The 13,852-nt window shown below is 42.8% G+C and overlaps 1 long non-coding RNA gene across 4 annotated transcripts in view; it reads left to right on the top strand.

Moving 5' to 3' along the window:
* Window positions 1–13,852, top strand: part of LOC106042290 (uncharacterized) — a 97,922-nt gene that overhangs the window by 10,625 nt on the left and 73,445 nt on the right. For all 4 annotated transcript variants that reach the window (XR_010830857.1, XR_010830858.1, XR_010830856.1 and 1 more), the window contains one exon: window positions 3,031–3,177. This is a non-coding gene — a long non-coding RNA (uncharacterized lncRNA). The remainder of the gene's footprint in view (window positions 1–3,030; window positions 3,178–13,852) is intronic.

The following is a 13,852-nucleotide window of genomic DNA, read 5'->3' as shown; positions in this document are numbered from 1 at the left end:
TATTCTAACTCATATTTGCTGCATTTAAGTTTTATGGCAACATAGAAACATTGTAAACAGCAAACTGCATAAATCAGAGCAGGAGTTGGAAACATGCTAATTTTCCAGTGCTATCCATTTGGACGGGGAGGAAATGTTAGGCAGACTGATTGTTTTTACCTAGGAGTAATTAAATATGTTCCCCAAGAGATTTCTGAGCAAACCGTTTATTAGCTAGCCACATTTGTAATTTCTATTTCTCATATTGTTATGCCCTGTATTCTGGCAGCCTAAACAAGAAGAGCTAAAATTACATAAATAAGATATGGTATTAAAAGAGAGTGGTACAACTGATCCAAAATAGCACTCTGAGTTGCTCTCTGTTCAAATGTGTCCTACAAGTTTTCATTCTTTACAGGTAAATAAAGGGTGGGAAAAATACGCCGCCAGTGCCATCTTAGTCTTAACTAAGCTATAACTGCACACCAAACCATTTTTAAAAAAATCTGCTTTGGTAATTGAAAACAATCTGTACAACATTTAAACCATCAGGAAAGGTAGTTCTGTTTTAGCTGGCTGGAAGTACACTTAAAAGAAAGGGTCTGATTGCCTTCACGTTTTCATTGCTGTTTTATAGACACAGTCCCAAGAACTGGGATTTATTTCGTAGGCATAAATGACTGGAAAATTATGTGAAAATGATGCATTTTCTCTTCTTAGTTTGGTATATCTGTTGCAATTGTTTTTGGTAAATTACATGAAAATCGTCACATTTAGTATTTAAAAAGGTTTAAAATTTAATCATTTGTGAGTATTGGTAACTGCCCATTGTTAGTGGCTGCTCTTAAAGGCCTAAGGCCTTTGGAATCAGAGATTATAAACCTGTAACTGTGGTAAAAATGGTAATATGTATTGAAATGAAGTGACAGAACTACTGCAATAAAAGATAAACATGCTAGGTAAGCTCCTGAACTAATGGCATTATTGATATACCTTTGCTGTAAGCGGATTTTCTCCCTGTCTACCTCTTAGCAAAATTTGGTCCATAAACAGTAGAAATCTGTCTTGGTCAAAAATAGTTGTATTTTGCAGGTGCTCTTGCGCTCATATATAACTACAGTAGAACATGGTAGGACAATTAAGTATTTATCAAAAGGATACAGATATGGTACTTGACAAACTACATAATTCTTGTTGAGTTATAAAAAATGTAACTTGTAACAACAACAACAAAAAAACAACCCATGGCTGAAATGCTCTATACTTCGTAATTAAAAATCAGCTTAAAGTAGTTCAAAAGGAGGTTTTCCTCATTCTGAAGGTTAGGTTTTTAAAGGGCTTTAGGGAATTTACAGGATCGATCAGATATCTCCTACTTCTGTTCACTCCTGTGTAACTAATTTATTCAACTCAGAACAACTCGATGAGGGAGTGGTAATGTAACAGTGGTAGCTTTACATGAATAAGACACCAGCCTGGACCAGGTTTTCCTCTGCATGTGAGAACATATATTCATTTCATGCCAGTCTGTAGTTCACTGAATGCTTTACCGCAACTTTTTGTTATGGGGGAATCTGTCAGATGGGATGTGTGAATGCAATTATAGATAACCCTGTGAAGCTGCTCGGTGAAGATGCTTTATAAGGTGTTGGTGGAGACAGGTAAGTCTGTATGGGCTTTACTCTGGGTTTGTAGAGCCTGGCAGTGAGACGCATGCTTAATTCATTTGTTCTTGGTTTAGTGTTCATCTTAGTCTGTGATGTGAATTCATTTTCTATGGCACCCCTGGCAGGTAAGTGGGAGTCCCTGATGCCTTTCTCTTGGGAATACGGCTCACAAAAATACTGCTTTTTGAACTGCACTCCTGGGGGAAGGTCTCTCTGAACTGCTCCAGACTTCATCCCTATTTCTTCAAAGTAATTTCAGTAAAGACAGGCAAGTCTCAAACAGCGTTATTAACACCTTTATTATAAACACCTTTTCCCTCTATTTTATAAATTCTAAAAGGCACTTTTTTTTTTTCTTAAGTCAGTGCAAAACATTTCTTTATTTACATGAAGAAATTCCTTCATCTATTTGAGAGAGACGCTTGGTTTGTGCATGCTACTGCAGTGCACGGGAACATTTGCTGCTGATTAAAGGGGTACGGCTCAGTTTGCAAAGCGAAGTGCCAGTACAAACATATTTCTCCCCTTCGCCTTCTGGTCTCTTTCAAACTTGAATTTTCCAGGTGCTAAATGGTCTTCACTCAGAGAAAAGACCATCTGTGTTTTTTATTGATGTTCAGATGAATAAAACTTTGCAGAGAAGAGCTTATTTCACTCTTTCTCCTTTTCCGCCTCAACACCAAAGTGAGTGGCTTTGCAGGAGGAAGGTTTTGTGGCTGTGCCAAACAAATTGGCGGAGGTTGCTGGGCCTTGCAAAATCATGCTGACCTGTGACTGGAGTGGCTCTGCACTCCCTTTATCCTGTTGGAATTATCTGTGTAGGGTTTTCAATGTGTCAGAGAAATGCTATTTATCCTGTTGATGGTGAAAACAAAAACATTGCGTTGTGTGATTCTTAAGCTGTAAAGTCAAAGGGACCGCTTCCCAGCCACTACTGTTGGTAGGGCTTCTCTGCTGAAAGCAAAACTGGGGGATGGAGAAAAATAAGAAGCAAATGAGAATTTTCTGAATGCCTTTGCTAATGCCGCTTCAGTGGGGAATGTGAAACTCCAGGCTATAATTGTGGAGGTGGTTTGATGACAGTGTGCAGTGCAGCCCTCCAAATTTGAACATAGACATGCGTGTCCTCCTCTCGGCCGTGGAGCTTGTAGCTCCAAAACCAAAAGGTTTCCCTCAAAATTTAGCAGTGCTCTTTTGTTGATCAGAGGAGTGAATAATGACTGGGAGATTTTGGTATTGGGCAAATACCAAAATATAGTTCAAATATCAAAATGAAGTTCATATAATACAAATTACCAAATTACAAAAATGACAGTATTCTGTGTTTTTGCAATGTCTAATTAACAGCCTTGTGAATAAGAGTGCCACTATTTCTTGTCTGTAGGCCTTGTCTAGTACTCTGACACCCCCTTCTCGAACCAGAGTGCTTCCTCTGAAGGCCCCAGTGCTGCAGCAAGAGGAGCAGTACACCCAGGCTTTGTCAAGGCTCCAGTTTGCTGGACTGTCATCTTGCCTCTCAGCAGCAACAAAAGTGAGTCACAATTTCCAAAACACTTGACGAGTGTATTTTATTTGCAAAAGCAGCGCCCAACAGAGGTGCAGCAAGGAGGCCCGTGCCTAGGCAGGTGGCCCGGGTGCATCTTGCAAGGGGTAGGTGGCAAAGCTTGTCAGCAGCTGATCCACTTTAAAAGCTCATGTATTTTAATTTAAAATAACACTGATTCTTATGTGGTGTTTTGTCCAATGTACCAGCTGTTTTCACAAATGCGTTTCTACCTACTCCAAGACTTGCTATAAATTTTGTAGTGGCAGAGAGTTTAATAAATTACATGAGAAAAGAATGAAGAGGCAAGTCCAACCTTTAACCAGAGAGCGAAGGAATCACATGAATGTAGATCATTTTTTTTCACCCTCTGTAATGAATGTACAATATTTTTCTCCATTACTAGCTGTTGGCTCTAGAAGAGAAAATACAGAGGCTAGTGACCCAAGGCCATAGAAATGAGGGAATACTAGTACATAAAACCATTTGCACTAAAATATTAAACTTGTCCAGAAGATAAATAATGCTGTTTGTTAGTAGCAGTAAGAGAGCGATGGTATGCTGTCAGCCCTCATAGGTTAGCCTGTGCCACACATTGCCTGGGGGCTAAGGGCTTGATGGATGCTCCCTGCCATCCTGGTGTGGCAGGAATAGATCAAGATTTGGTGTTTCACACTTAACTCAGCAGATCACGAAAGAGAAGCCGTGAAGCAGAGTTGATCGTTAATTTGTTGAGTGTATGCATTCATACTGCTGCAAATCTGTGTAACTCAGTCTATTTCAGGACTGTACAGTCTTTAAGGGACTAATGGCTTGTTCTGCAGCACTTGCACCTGCCTACACCAGGGGAGCTGATATGATTTAAAATATATATATATATATATATATGTAAAGTTTGAAGAATTTTAAAGAGAGCCCCTTCTCAGAGCATAGAGGGTGGGCAGCTTGGCAGTGATGTTCGAAGAAGGTGGGCCCACCATTTGACTTCTGTTGTGTGTGCCATCTCTCTCTGCTGCTGGCTCGAAGCTGGCATTGCCCATGGTGAATTGCAGTGCACACCGAAATCCTGCAACTGTTTTCTGCCTCGGCTGGGCAGTGCACAAGCTGAGGACATGCCCTGGTACCATCCTGTTCCCATTTTTGCACTGACTTTTCCTTCCTCAGTACTGGGCATGCAGTGGAAACAGCTGGCATGGCAGCAGCTTCCCAGGCATGTAATTAATCTGCATTCATAGCCTAGCTTTTACGGTACCTACAGGTGAGTGTGTGCTGGGGACAGCTGGATGTTATGCTGCCTTGTCTGAATCCCAAAGGGTTATTGGTAAGCAGTATTATCAGTATACATGAGCTTAAAGTGGATACTGCTAAATGTGTTGCAAACTTTTAAAAGTGAATTTGCCAAACTGATATTATTCTAGGGCAAGAAATAAATAACTTGCAGGTTTGCTTGCAGTCAGTCGTGCGTGGCCATTTAGAGCCAATGATGCAACAACAGGTTGTTAAACAATTTTAAACAAGCCCATTTTGAACATTGTGAAACTAACATTTAATGAAGTGAAACATGGATCAATGGTAAAATCTGTGCGGTGGCTCAGTTGTATTGATTGCAAGGTTCAAAGGCGTTCGGTATGGACCTGTTAAACATCTATAATGTTGAGGCTGAAATGATGCTTGGCAAGTGCTAAAAAGGCTGAAAAGGCAGTGTGGGTGTGTTTGCTGCTTTCATGCAACCTGCTGGTTTTCTGAGTCAGTAAGAAGGGCTGGGAACCTCCAGGTCACACAGGAGATGCTCCAAGTATCTCTTTACCGGTGTGCAAAGAAAGGGAGAGATGCTGGTGTCGTGGCCAAGGCACTACCACGGAAGCTGCGGCTGCTGAGCATGGAGGTGCCGCTGCTCTCCCTCAGCGGCAATGCTTGTGCAACGCTTGCCTTTGGCTTCCCGGCGTGGTTTTGGCAGTTGCATGTGTGTGTGCACCTGTACAAGCGCTAAACTTAGTCTGAGCAGGGCAGACTGTGCCGGTCTCCCCCTGCGGCGTGGCCCCTCCATGCTCTGTGCTCGTGGCGGTGCAGAGGGCCATGCGAGGTGGCTGTGGGGCGAGGATTCGCTGGAGACTGCATCTGCCACAGTGGCTGTTTGGTAAAGCAGGTGAGTGTACAATTTAGCTGTGTTTGGCTTTGGCCCACAAAAAGCTGGGTCCTGGCTTCAGTCTGGTCTCCGACATGGGAAGATGTATGGTCAGGCAGACAGTGCTGCAAAAATAAAATCAATACAGATCAACTGAAGAGTTTTAATCTCGCCTCATAAAAACTCTGCATCACTCACTTGCAAATCAGAATATTGTGATGCACTATGTTACGTATCAACATGTATACACACATCCAAAATGCACCTCTCTCTGTTGCGTGCACAGAAACTCACCCAGCCAACTTCCATGGGCAGTACAGCAGAGCAGTGCTGTAGGAAACGGCGGGGTTTAGGTGCTGTGCTTGATCCTGACAGCTCATACTCCTGTTAACTGGTCTGATGACAGTCAAGCTCCAAACAACCACATATAAAGGGCACTCTTTCATAAAACAGCAGGTATATCTCCTGCATATGTTCTGACAACAGCAATTAAAAACAGCAGCACACCAGGGAATTGCTAAATACAGCATGGCCTGAAGTTATAAGCTTCTGTTTCCTGGATTTTTTGTTGTGACTTGTGCTTTTCCCCCTTATGTATGGTGCAGGAGAACTTAAAGGTCAGGTGAGCAAACCAGCAGTGGGGCAGGAGAAGGAATTTAGAATGAGGTTTTGCTAGCCCATTGTAGCCAAAACTCCTGCTGGGTAAGGAGGAAAAAGTAGTGCTGAAGGTGAGGTGTGGGGACTTGAGAACATCAGGGCGAGCGCCCTCCAGCCGGGGCTGCAGTGATCTGGGATGTAGGAGGCCCTCTGCAAGAAGTGTTGCCTTTAGGAAACCCTTGTCCTTTAGGCAATGCAGAAAGAGGGAGAGCTTTAATTCTTGAATGTCTTAATTCAGGACAACTTGATGTCGTTGCTGCAGTAACGCACGTTTTGCTCGTGCATAGATTTATTTTACAGAGACTGAATGAAGGAGAGAGCGCTCTCCTTCTCAGTGGTATAGAAGCATTTATGGATGGTTTGGTGTTTGGTTTAACAGCTTATGCTTTTACAGACTTGAAATCTTGTTTGTATTACCTAAATAGATATATGCTATTTCCGGAAGCTGTTGCTACTGCTAGGCTTTTATGACAATCTTTTCATTTTTAGTGTGGGAGAGGTCACAGCACTTTGCTAACTCAAAATACCTGACAATGACAACAAAACCCAAATTTCATTAAAGGAAAAAAGGGGTCAGCACTGTACAGGCTGATTATAAATAGTGCCGCCAGTCAGTACCTGATAGTTTATTGGACCTTATGAAACTCCTCATATCCAAATGTGTATTTTAAGAAGCCATTTGACCTTGGGCATCTCTCCTGCTGGGGGATGCTCTCTGCTGTGTCTTTGGTTCAAAATCAATAACCTCCAGCACTGTCCTGTGAGCGCACCGGTATTTAAGGGTGATATTGTAAAATGTGACATTATTCTGCTGACAAATGACTCGATACTGATATCCCTGTGGAGAAGGGTGGGCAGGGCTACGTGGTGACTCTAAAACTTCACTGGTAATGAATGAGGAAAAAAAAACTGCTGGGGATGCCATTTTATCCATTTAGCACTGGGATCTGCTGCCCTTGTATCAACCTTTATCATCATGGCCCACAGGTGCCTGAGCTAAACCTGCTTGTCTGTTTTATTTTCCCAATTTCATAATGTTGTTAGAACTCTAAAATCCATAGGTTATTTTATATCTTGCTTTTAATAATTTTAGCAGCCTGAAGACCTGTGTTTGCAGAACTGCTTAGTGCCTGGCTTGGACGCAAACCCAAGGTTGTAGTCAAAAGATCAGTGCCCAGTTCTCACTTTTAGGGCTGCCTGGAGACTTTATGCTGATGTCTCTAAATTGATTGAGGCTGGGCACCAGGGAGAGAGGAGAGTCATTTGGTGCTGGGTCAGATGGGAATAAACTGGCGCTGACTGCATCTAGCGCAGCAACTGAAAGAGGGCTTCAAGCTAGCAGAAGTGTCTTCCTGTAAAGGATGAAGCAAAAATGTCAATGTCTTTAAGACTGATACTTAGTTCATGCGAGGGGATATATGTTGGTAGACAGAGGATTGGTTCGTTGATTTGCAAAGGTTTTTTTTCTGTGCTTTAAATATTTACGGCTCCAGACTAGCCAAGATATTATCTGTAGAGGAGTGCTCTTCGTGGCCTGGGTTGAGTGTGTATTTTCTGCATTCCTGGTTTTGGAAGTAGGTCGTACACCAAATCTAACTGAGCTCTGAATACTTCAGTTTTCTTCCTGCATTTGAAGAGATGACACACAAACTTTCTGTGAAGTAGTTTGACAAATCTACTTACAGCAATCAGCTGCTCTGTAGCTCAGATTTTAAAATTAATCGCCTTTCAGAAGAATAATACTGTTACTTTCTTGTAAGCATGTGGCTCCTAGCATCCGTCTGTGTAAACAAACCTCATTATCTTTAGCTGGATGCAGACTGTGAGGGTAAGAGAATCGCTGAGTGCAAGTGTATGAATAGATGTGCAATTGCAAATTTCCAAAATAACTTTTTAATAACATCTTTTAAATGTTTTAGGTACTAAAGGGCTCAGCGTGTCTCTTCATAATATACAATGTGATTAATTCAAATGAGAAAAAACAGTCATGCAGACAGGCTTTACAGCTAATGAGCAGGATGCATAAAATATGCTCTGCCTCACCAAAGTATTATTGTCTTCTGACATTTTTGCAAACTCCCATGGAATTTGTTTTGCATTAACTGCTGTTAGTGAAGATGGAGTTGGTGAATTATTGCCTCTTTATTTTGAGACCTGAACTAATTCCCTGTGCAGGTTTTTGCAAGTTTTCTTTGCACAGTTCTGAGTCCCAAAAGCACAAGCAGTGAAGTTGGCAGTAAATGGCATTCCTGCATCACTGAGGACTACATTATCAATCATAAGCAAAGACAGTGGACTTGTAAATCCCTCCTTTTTTTTTTTCTTTCCTAATATATCATCTTAAAAGTTTGTTTCCTGTTTTAGTCCCTTGTACATTGCCTGTGCAATGGGTTTTTAAATATATAAATCCCAGATCTTGACAAAGGGGGCTTGTCATCTAACCCAGAGGAACCTCCCTGAGTCAATTCTAGATGGTGGGTAGTGGGAACCTTCTGATGCTCACTAGCTGTCCTCTGCTAGAGGCTGTGGCAGAGTCTCCGAAAAGGAGAGACCCCAAAACACTACCCATTTGCAGACGTCTGGACGCTTGGGTCTTTCAAAGGAAAATGTTTATGAATGAAGAAGAATCAAGTCTTCCTTGCTTTTGTGTGTAGTTTAAGTAATCTCTTCGTGTTATTCTCCACATTGCTGAGCACATTTTTGCTAACTCTCTATTAATGGTTCTAGACCTGCCTGTGTGTCTCCCAGGACTCCGGTGTGCAATCACTGTCCCTTCATCCATTTCAGACATTTGATATGAATAAGTGCATTGCTGTGCTGGAGTAGCAACCACAAGCTATACTTAGCATTTGTAAAAACGGACTCCCTCCCCAGCCTGAACAACAACAACATGTTGCTGGGAAGGTGTGTTGAAGGGAAATCCCCTTAGTAAAGCCTAGTGTGTGTTTTCTTCAGTGAGCTTCCCCACTGTTTGACTTTGTGCCTGGTCACGGGCCATGTGCAGAGCACCTCCCAGTACTCTCTACGTGAAATTACAGTAAGCTCATTTACCAGAGAGCACTTCATTTCCCTTGCTCAATCAGAAAACATTTTTTGCTTTCTAGCTTCTTGAGTCATCCTTTAGAAAAAAAGATTGCTACCCTAGAAGAAAACAGAAGTAGAGTTGTTAAAGAGATAAATGACAGAGTCAGCCTTAAACCCTGCACTTTCAATTTATTTGAAGAAAACGCTCAAGGAGTGTGAATATAGGACATCTGTCTCATATTATTCCCAAAGCAACCTGCGTGTTCAGCTGCAAACATCCCCACCTGCTCCTCTAATGAGCTCAGATCTCACAGTGTTCCCCACTCACCCCTTTAAACCTGGACAGAGCTCTCTGAAGCAAAGGGGTGCTGCCCAAAATTTAGCATAGGGCGAACCCGAACCCTCTACACACGTGCTGTTGGAATCTTTTCAGCTTCCATGCTACTGGAGTTGTGAAGGCTACATCAGGCGTCACTGCAGGTGGTCCTAATGTAGGATGTTGTGTGTGAAATTAGAGCGGTCCTGGGGCTGGTGAGTACCCCGGGCTCTGGCCTTCAAGGCAGGATTTTTCAGCATGATCCTTTTCTAATGCACCACTGGAGTTTGACATTTACAATCGGCTGCTTACGCAAACTAAGGAACAGCAGAAAGAAAGTGATTTTTCTTCTCCCTGTCCTTTACTTTTATAAAGTAAATATCACAAAGAAATGCTTTGCAGGTGCTTTTTAGCACAGTAAGCATAATGCCTAGGGAATGCAGTTGAAATCCTTGGCCAAGGCTGCAGAGTCATTGTATTTCAAAATTCGTATGACTTTGGTGAAAACTCTGGACCAAGTGCTTGCAACCTGCAGAGATGTCCATAGCAGTGGAAAAAGTGCTCCAAAATGGTTCGGTCAGCTGCTCAGGCAACCTTCTTCGCACCATGCATAGAGAGAAAGGGGACGTCTCTGAAACTCTTCAGAAGCAGCACATCCTGCCCCAAGCACCCTGGTCTGAAGGGGTCTGTGGCAGTGTGTTGCCTGCGCTCCTTTGGAGACTGGAGATTACAAAATGCGTTCAGCTGTACCTGAATGCTCTGAGCTGACTTCTCTTGACCCAGCAGAGTAAATAGGTGGCAGAGGAGGCAAAAACATGTTCTCGTGGTCTCCCAGGAAAAGATTCCTTCTTGGGCAAAAACATTCCTGACAGCATTTCTATGTGTTCGTCCTTGGACCATATTTTTTTCTTCCTGTACAGCCAGATGAACATTTTCAAAGGGTGGATCCTTCCCCTCATTCAAGCATAAGGACCTTTGGTGTTTTTCTGATGCTAAACTCTGCTGTTAATTTGCCATTTGCTTCATGTGATGGGCTTTGCCTTTTACCAGCCACTGTTTCATGGGGTAGTGTTGACAGGGGAGGATGCATCTCTGATGGATTCCCAGGAGGGCTTAGTGCAGCATCTTTGGGATGTGGGCATTGACTAAGGAAAATAAGTGAAAACCTTGTCAGCACCTTCCAGTAAATATTCTGAAGTAATTTAATATAATAAACATAATGTACTAGGCCTTCTAACTGTCTTTTCACCAGCGAGTGATGATTTCTGCCTGGAGAGCCATAGGGATGCAGATGTGTGTGGGGAGGACTGGGCAGCCCCCGTCGGAAGCCTGTGGCTGCATTCAGCACAGCAGGCTGGTGTCGTTGCAGCCACTTTGCTGTCCTGCACCCAGTTTTGGTAGTGTAAAGGTGAGTTGTGTAGGAGCTGTGAGATGGGACAGCTGTACCTGACAGCCCTGAAGATACTGTCTGCAGTCACAGACCAAAAAGAGCATCTCTGAAATAGTGAAAATGGCTTCTTGAGGTCATCTAAAATATCACCAGATACGAAGGAGACAGATTAACTCTCCCAAGCCAGTAACCTTCCTGCTTTTGTCATCCCGAGCAAACAGACTCTTGTTCCTTACTGGTATTTCATTTCCTTTGCCACTGATTTTTCAGAGGGTCAGGGCAAATATCAACAGTGCTTTTTTGGCACCAGCACAGTCCTGGCTGTTGGGCTGGGGTGAGCTGCAGCAGTGCTGCAGACCAACCTGGGGGATAGCTGGGGGCACTGGAGCACTTGGCAGCTTTGCTCGTGCCTCTGCTCCTCCCGCTAGGTGCCCTGCATCAGCTGGTGGCCCCTCAGCTTGTGTTGAAAGCATGTTGCAGGGAGGCTGTAAGCTGTGTGATCAGCTGTGATGTGAAATCCAATAGTTCTCAAAGAGAAGAGATGATTATCAGAAAGCTTTTGTGTAAATGGTGGGATTCTCTGTAACTGGAAATCTTTGTCCACTCTTGGAACAGGCTGGATGAAACTTAGCAGTGGTAGCTTCAGTAAGGATGTGTGAAAATGTGATCTGCAAAATGCAACCAGAAATTGCACGTAACAAAAGGGGATCTGCACAGAAGTATTTCAATAGAGACCCTGTGAGAATCGTTTTTGTGATGCTAACAGGTAGTCTGGCTCTGCTGCTGCCTCCCCAGGATGGTGGAACTGAGAACTGAGCTATGGCTTCCGCTGCTGGAGCGACTGGAAGCAAATAGCTGCCTTCTCCACAGGAAGAAGTGGCAGTCATTTGTTCATCTGGTGGACAGTGCTCAGTGTGGAGCATTCAGATTGTATCTAACTGCAGCTTTTCCATTAAAAAAATAAATCCCGTGGTAATTAGTTTTACTAGGTTTGGGCAAGCATGCAGTGCAAGGCTGGATGCTAAGGCAGATGATGCGTAGCTATTGGCGTGGTGCTTCACAGGTCCAGACATGCTCCATTTCTAGTAACTTTTGGTGCCTTTAGTGACATGTATTGCATAGCCATTGCATATACTGAGTCAGTGTAGGTAGCATAGTACATAGCTAAGTGCCTTTTTCCAGTGCCCAGTATTAAAACTTACGGTTTATAAGGTGATCTATGTGTGGAATTACATATTTTTGTCCTCTCTTTGTAAATGAGGTGGATATTTCCTGATATTGGCAGTTAGGCTTGTTGGGGCAGAAAAATAAATGAGAATAGGGAATTACAGAAGGTTGTAAACTCAGCTGAGCACCAACTATATATAATTATACCTAAGAAATGGCAATAATAGCTGGAAACTGTTGCCTGGTAGGAAAAAAAAAAATCCTCACAGAAGAATATCTCTGCTATTTGTAGCCAATTTCACATGGTCAGTAACTTGGTTATACATTGATTTCTGTAGATGGTACTTAAGCTCATAGGGTGGCATTTAGCATATTATTAGATCAAGTAAAGGAGGAGGCTGGACAAAGGACTAATGGACCACAGGGGGCAGTCAGGGCTCTGCTCCCAGTTAGATGTTAGCAGTAGTGATCTGATACCTCTTTACTAAGACCATGAGAAATGGGAGGTTATTGGGAAAAAAAGTCAGCACAACTTAAAAACTGGCCTCTTTCTTGACAGAAGAGGCCAAAGTGCAAACACTTGTCTTAAACCTGGAGATGGTCCACTCAACCTGGGACTGAGACGTGCTTACAGGCCCGATCGTTAGAGGAAGTATTTATCGGCCCTGTGTGCATCGCGCCTCTTCCCTGGATGAGTAGGCATCTTGCTGAGCCACTACTGTAGTTTTTCCTCCAGGGAGAGAAACGATGATGTGCGCACAGCAGATGCTGAGCCCCATCAAAGCAGGGACTGAACTCCTCCTAAATAACTAAACACAGCACATACGCTCCTGATTTAGAAATAAGAATGAAAAAGGGCATTTCAAAAAGATTCCATTACTACTGAGGTTAACAGCGGCGCAGGGCTTTGTTCCCTGGTGTTGCTCGCTAGCCTTGCCTGCACATCATTAATAATAATACATGGCTGTGTGATCTGGTGTGCTCATGGCTGCAGGGTCACAGCCAGCGTGACAGGTCGGCGCCTGCACCATGCAGCTGGTATCCAGCATGAACAAGCCAAGTGTGGAGGACGCAAAAGATCAGCTTATGCCTGTTAACCACAGGACACACTGTAAATAACTTCTATCCCTGCATGAATTCCGACCCATTTAATTCACTATCTCTATTCAATAAAACAACCGATTAACTCTGATACTATCGTTATCTCTACCAGTCAATGTATTTGCCTCAATTCTTTAGGGACAAGAGAGTTCTTGATACCTCAGCAGATTATTTGCAGGTATCAGTTTTGTTTAGGCACTGTGATTACTGGCTTTAACAGGCTGATTTCATTCCTGTAATATTCATGTTCATAACAATAACTTTTGAGAAACCCATTAAAAGTCTGTGATGGTAATTTAAAGGAAAGGTCATTTAAAATTTAAAAGAAAGGTTAAAAGAAAGGTGAATGTTCCCCATTCAATTATGATCAAGTTAGTAACTTTTGATGGATACATTAAATGATGCTGTCATCCCTGGGCATATCACAGAATCAAAATTACGCTCCTATTTCATTCAGAGCGTAAGTAATACCTGCAATTAAATGGTCTTCTAGTTAAGGCAGCTGCTTGCAACAGAGGAAATGTTTGCTGTTTTAAACTGCATTCAGCCAATTCTGCAGGTGTCTGCCAATAGACAGCAACCCATAATCTATATATAAATTACACAAACCCCCTTCATGACAAGAATATTATTAAAGCTGCAAAGTCAGACACTTGGAGGTGAAGAAACGCCAGCATCGAAGTTTCCTGAGTGACCTCAGTTTGTTCTCTCCTTCTACCATGCACATGCATAATGATGCAGTTTATAATTACATAGCCAGAAATTGTTGTGGTTTTTTTTTAATGTCATATCTATTTATTTACCCAAAGGTTTTGGGTACCCCCAAATTGGGACTGTGCAGTGCCAGGGGCTCGTCTCTGGGACCATTAGCTATGGTCCTATT

This window comes from Anser cygnoides, chromosome 3 (assembly GCF_040182565.1).
Source record: "Anser cygnoides isolate HZ-2024a breed goose chromosome 3, Taihu_goose_T2T_genome, whole genome shotgun sequence".
Lineage (NCBI taxonomy): Eukaryota > Metazoa > Chordata > Aves > Anseriformes > Anatidae > Anser > Anser cygnoides.
Note: the sequence above shows the minus strand (reverse complement) of the source record. Positions and strands in the feature narration are given on the sequence as shown.